The sequence below is a fragment of the Pseudophryne corroboree genome, unplaced genomic scaffold (genome assembly GCF_028390025.1).
Source record: "Pseudophryne corroboree isolate aPseCor3 unplaced genomic scaffold, aPseCor3.hap2 scaffold_712, whole genome shotgun sequence".
Classification (NCBI taxonomy): domain Eukaryota; kingdom Metazoa; phylum Chordata; class Amphibia; order Anura; family Myobatrachidae; genus Pseudophryne; species Pseudophryne corroboree.
Window position 1 is genome coordinate 315,107 of NW_026970295.1, and position 5,301 is coordinate 320,407.

General features: G+C 45.2%; 1 non-coding gene across 1 annotated transcript; it reads left to right on the forward strand.

The window, feature by feature from the left end:
• The first annotated feature begins 1,920 nt into the window (after positions 1 to 1,920).
• Positions 1,921 to 2,037, forward strand: LOC135039828 (U5 spliceosomal RNA). The gene has a single exon (XR_010233818.1). It is a non-coding gene; the product is annotated as a U5 spliceosomal RNA (small nuclear RNA).
• Positions 2,038 to 5,301: the final 3,264 nt, after the last annotated feature.

Below are 5,301 nucleotides of genomic sequence, written 5' to 3' on the forward strand. Positions count from 1 at the left end.
TATCAATGTCTGCCAGGAACATATTTTCTTTATCATCCACTAGGGGTCACTGGAGTACTCTTGGGATATGGACGGGCGTAGCCGAACAAAGGCACTGAATATTCAAATTTAGGACTCTCCCCCCCCTCCATATCCCCGAGTACCTCAGTGTACTCTCTCAGTGTTTTTTTCGGTGCTCACAGCACGAACATCGGCTTGTGGTATAACCACACTTGGATTTTTATTTTTAATTTTAATTTTTAATTTTTATTTTTACACTTAGCACATCCCTTCCCAGTTTCTGGAAAAACATGGGTCCGGGATAGTGCCGCTGCACGGGCAGCGAATAGCGTGTCGGTCCTCACAAAGAGCACCCTCACAGCCACAGACAGCATGGCGTGTCGGTCCTCACAAAGAGCACCCTCACAGCCACAGACAGCCCACTGCTCCTACAAGCAGCCAGGACTAGAGAGCTGGACGGAGCTTGCACAGAAGAAGCCCGTCGCAGCCATAGATCACTGGGAAGCTGACTGGAACGGAGCTTACACATAGAAGCCCCGTCGCAGCCAGGACTACAGAGCTGAACGGAGCTTACACAGAAGAAGCCCCGTCACAGCCATGAGTCACATCACTGAAGCTGGATCATAAAGGTAGGCTGGGGAAACGGGGCGGTCAGCGCAGGCTGCCGCCCCGCTATGTAGGGGTTAATGCCTCGCGCTCATACTGAGCTCCGTCCGGCTGCACAGCAGGGGGAGCTCATACGCGCTATGCCCAGCCGCTATAAAAATCACAGGGTCTGACACTGGACGGAGCTTACAGAAAGCCCCGTCACAGCCAGGATGAAAGCCCGTCACAAGCAGGACGTAGCTTACAGTAAGTGCGGCAAGGTATGGTGGGGTGTCAGGGCGGTCAGCTCACGCTGCCGCCCTGCTGTGTGGGTGTTTGCCACCGCTGAAACTGATATGCCCCGCTGAACTACGCTAGAGATCAGAGCGGCCGCACGTCACTCAGAGACGCCGGCCGCTCTCCCAGCGCTGATTACCGGCACAGGCGCCGCCCGAGCCAGCCACTCTACCCGCTTTCTAAGACAGAGCGGCCGCACGTCACTCACAGACGCCGGCCGCTCTTCCTGCGCTGACACCACACGCCGCTGATATGAGAAGGCGCCGGCCGCTCTTAGCGCTCCCCGGCTCTCCCGTCCGCTGCACACAGCGCTCCCCGGCTCTCCCGTCCGCTGCAGGTAGCATGGGGAGACTACCTCACAAGCAGCGCAGCTGCAGGGGGGGTGAGGGGGAGTATGCCCATAGCAGCAGCACCATATAGCAAGGCTGCATGGGTTAATAATAGGCTGGTCAGCTTTTTAAACAGTAATGAATAGGCTATCAATGTAATAACCTATTGCATTTTTTTTTTAACCATGTTTCCTGGTATTTTCTGTTAACAAAATTCACTGCAGGCAGTGTTCATGTTAATGGAAGGCTAACTAAATGCAGGTATTTTACTGTACCTAGACCTGTGTTATCACTGTATAATAGGCTATTAAGCCTATATTAACTGTATAATAGGCTATTAAGCCTATATTAATACTGCAGCAGGTAACCTGTACTGTGATTTTCTGTGAAAGCATGGCATTAGGGCCATTTTAATCATTGCTGTTTTTCCAGCTTATAATTCCTGAACATTCCGGCCATACACCTCTACTCCACAAGGAGGCGCAGGGGTGTTAGTGGGAATTTTTTGGTTCAGGTTTCACATAAGTTAGCCATGTAATCTGTATTTCTACATAATTCTAGAACATTCCTGCCCGCCATGTAATCTGTATTTCTACATAATTCTAGAACATTCCTGCCCTACATCTCTAAGCCACCAGAGGCGCAGGGGAGTTAGTAGGAATTTGGTTCGGGTTTCATATGCCCATGTGAACTGCTTTTCACATAAAGAATACTTTGGTTTCTCTTCATATCGAATAAATCTTTCGTTTTTTTTTTTTTTTACTAAAGATTTCCGTAGAGAGAAACAAGCATGAGTTTCATATGAATATGCTGTTCAGCAATAACATATATATATATATATATATATATATATATATGACACAAAGTCGTGCAAGTGTCTGTCTGTTGCATATTATGGTGTCTGTCTACATAGCGAGTAAGGCTCTAGTACAGACTAAAATTAATTTTACAGAATCCTATGTTAACATTGGCAATTCAAATTAAAAGAGCGGTAACATCGGAGTCTCGGAATGACTCCGCCAGCTCTAACAAAAGACAGTCTTTCCAAAGGGCCAATTTCCCTTTGGGTACCAGAGGGTTTATTTCACTGGTCTTATAATATTAATGCACGATTCTATGTCAAATCTCACACCGATAACTACGAGTGAGAAGGGTACATTAGTCCAGCACTCAGATAGTGCGGGGTTTTTTGACAACCATACATAATCGTTTCCAAAAGAACGCGATCCGCCATTGCTAGATGCGTTTCTGTCAAACATTATAAAAACCCAGGATACATTTGGGTCACTAGAATTTATGTATGAAACAATGACGATCACGGTTAAAAGAAGCTGCAGAGTATATCTGTAAAGCTTCTGCTAACGCCGGTTAATTTCATTGTCGCTAGTTAAGCGCGACAAGGCCAGAGCTTGTTTGCTCCTAAATTTGATATATTTATCCCTTTATGATATTCAGCCATTACCGCATACAGTATACTTGTAACGGCGTTTTATCCCTTTATAAGAAACAGTCACGCCTTGTAACGACCGGACGTTACAGTCAGCAAGCCAGTGGTTTGATGACCTCTTTTACAGTTGGGGAAGCGCGTCTTTACATGTTACGTTGGCGAGGTTTCATGACTTCAACTCATGCATGTCTCAGCTATTTACAGCTTAAAGGACAAAACGGCCTCTGTCGAACGGTTTGGGCAGGTTGCCATTTAGTCTTTGCTGGTTTATAAACCAGGCAGTAGTACTCCAACAGAGTCAGAGTTACTTATTCCCCTCTGTTTGAGCAAAACCAAACAGCTCCGTCGCAATATCAATAGGAAATGGAATTTTTGTGGTTAGTATTTGCTTATTGGAGCCACAAAATTGCATAATTGCATTTAATCTTCACAATGCGTACTTACCCATTCCGGTTTGTTCATCACAGGTTCTAGCGTTTGCAAATCGCCACAACCATTAACCATTTCAGGTCTACCGTGGCTTATCGACTCGGGTATTTACCAAAGTGATGTTGGGATGATAGCTCATCTCACATAAAAACTCTGTCTCAACAGAGTTTCTCTATCTTAGATGATTTGCTCATAAGAATTTTGTCTCAACAAAGTTCCTCTAACTTGCGCTACTAAGGTATACTGCGGTAGCAGATCAAGTTCGACACTAAATGATGTCAATTCCTAGGTAAGATTATAATTTTACCTACTACACCAGCAAGAACAAATGTACATCTAGTAATTAGTGCAAAACACGCACACTAGCAGTACATTGGTGTATTCACCTATTAAGAATAAAGATGTGTGTTCAATTTAGTTCGCCACCCTTCACTCGCGTTTCCCACAGAGGTACAAGGGTGTATATACTCTGGACGAGAGTCGCAGAGGGTCAGGATTTGTAGTTAAAATCAGCGACAAAGGTTCTAAAACGGATCACGACAGTTTGCTGTCGATAAATGTCCTAGAACTCCGTGCATTTTACAATGCAATACATGATTCGTTTCAGTCTAACCAGGGGCAGTCAGACAAGGCAACGGCAGTTGCATACACAACAACCAGGGAGAACCAAGAATCCGCATGGCAATGCGGCAGGTAACTCAAATCCTCAATGGCTCAGAACACCATTATGTGAAAATGTCAAGAGATCATTCAGTGAGTGGACATCTGTTAGACAGATGATCACAACCGTCAGAATTTGGATCCTGAAAACTGGACATTAAATCCAGAGGTGTTTCATATGTGAGTCCACAGAAGGGGGTTACCCTCAAGTATACATGATGGCATCTCGCCACAATTACAAAAGCTCAGTATGTGTACAACACAGATCACAAGGGCAGTGGCGGTGGAGTCTCTCACATTTATGTGGTCATTCAGCATCGTGTATCTGGCTCCGCCACGCTGCTCTCTCCGTTGCCAAAACGGATCATAAGACAGTTCGTCACAGTCATACTGGTGGTATCTCATGGGTTTCGGAGAAGTTGCTTCTCGAATTTCCAAGGAATACTTGCACACGATCTTGGCCCGCTCATAATACGTCCAACCTGTTACATCAGGGAACGTTCTTTTACCCATAGTTACCTATGTACCTATTACCTATGTACCGCAGCTGCGGTTGACGGGGTGAGGGTTCAGACCACCCTCTTAAGAAATAGAGCATTACAGTATCGGTTATACCAACCCTGTTACAAGTTAGTAAGCCGCTTAAGGCAGCTCATTATTACAAAAGTTCGTGTGCTTACATAGCTTGTAAACCTCGGAGGTTTCCAACATCATCCTTCAGGTTACCCGTATTCTGTTAAACGGGGTGGGATGGAAAACTGTGTTGATCTGCACTAAGAGTGCAGGTATCTGTGTGGTAAACTTATTTTCAAAAACGTTTGCCTCTATTTGCGTCTGTACACATCTTTCTACAATGTGTCATCAAAGTTCAGACTCTATTTATCCCACCTACAGCGCCAGGCGACTTGAGGTTGGGTTCAGATTTCTTACAGTTTTCATATTTTGAACCCTTACAACAAAGGGGAATTAAGTTTCTCACTTTGGAAAACATTTTTTCTTCTAGCCTTGGCTTCGGCAAGGGTTTTGGTTTCATAATTGGGGTGCCTTGTATTCCAAGCCACCGTATTTGAGTTTTCTCATGACAAAGCAGAGTTTCGGACGAATTCCGCTTTCATATCCTTCACATCAATATTGTTCCTGTGTGGACAGCACATTCTAGAATTCTGAATGTGGTACACGCATTACGCGTTTATATATGTCCCGAACGTCTACAGTACGTGATATGAATACGTTGTTTGTTCTCTATGATACTGCCAACTGGGGTTAGCCAGTTTCTCAGCAGACATTATCCAGTTGGATAATAATAATGACTACAAGTCAGGCTTACTTTAAGGCTAAGTTACAATCGGCTACGTCAGTAATAGCTCATCCCACAGGTTCTGTGGGAATGTCAGACCCAGCGGGTCGTGGAGCGTCTACGACGCGGCTACATAGCCTTTAGTGCACCACGTTTGTGCACGTTTACACGTTATGAATGGTGGCGCCATCAGCATCTAGCTTTGGGCTGCCTACTGTTACAAGTATCAAACAGCTCTCCCGCCCACGAGGGAAGCT